This window comes from Octopus bimaculoides, chromosome 29 (genome assembly GCF_001194135.2).
Source record: "Octopus bimaculoides isolate UCB-OBI-ISO-001 chromosome 29, ASM119413v2, whole genome shotgun sequence".
In the NCBI taxonomy this organism is placed as follows: domain Eukaryota; kingdom Metazoa; phylum Mollusca; class Cephalopoda; order Octopoda; family Octopodidae; genus Octopus; species Octopus bimaculoides.
Genome location: NC_069009.1, coordinates 4,003,414 through 4,004,302, shown reverse-complemented (window position 1 = coordinate 4,004,302; position 889 = coordinate 4,003,414).

The window sequence follows — 889 nt, the reverse complement described above, 5'->3', positions numbered from 1 at the left end:
TTAACGCTCGGGAATAGAGAAAGTCTTTAACGTTTCGAGCTACGCTTTTCAACAGAAAGAAATAAGGAGAAAAACAAGGAGAAAAACACGGAGAAAAAAAATTTGAATGTTGTGGTCAGCGATCTATCATGGCGACTGCCGGACAGAAAGTTCACACAGGAGAGCTAAGAAAAAGGGGAGATAACAAAGGGGAGTGACTAATTCAAAACTGTTCTGGTCTGAATATGTGTTCGTATGCATTACGTATAGCTCTGTTTGTCTTTTGTTGCTCTTTCATGATAGATATTCATATTTCAATGAGATAAAATGCATGATGTACCTGATTACTAAGTAGGACTAATTATTGGAGCCCAGATGGATGGGATTTCAATCACAAAAACTGCTGAATTCTTTTATGTTTCCAGCGTTGCTCCAGGGAAAATCATGCTGGCATTCGAAAATCAAGAGTAAAACCATCTTTGGCCAGTAGAATTTTAGACTGAATTCAAAGCTAAGAGAGAGGAGCTGCAGAATATTGAAACTAATTGTGTCTAAGATCCATCGAAGTACGGCAGTGGAAATGACAACAGAGCTAAACCAACACCAAAACGAACATTGTGTCAGCTAAAACAGTTCGTCTTGAGTTCCATTAAGATAGATAGAATCTGGCATTCAGTTGCTTACTTCGGTGACAGTTCCAGTTCATCTGATCAACGGAACAGTCAGCTCGTGAAATTGATTTGTAAGTGGCTGAGCACTCCACAGACATGCATATCCTTACCGTAGTTCTCTATCCAGGTTTTGGATCTGGCCGAGATATTAAAATGTTTGGAAGCAATTGGTCCAGGCTATCCGAAATTATCAATGGCTCAATGAAACAATGACATCTTCAATAAGTCATCATTCGTCT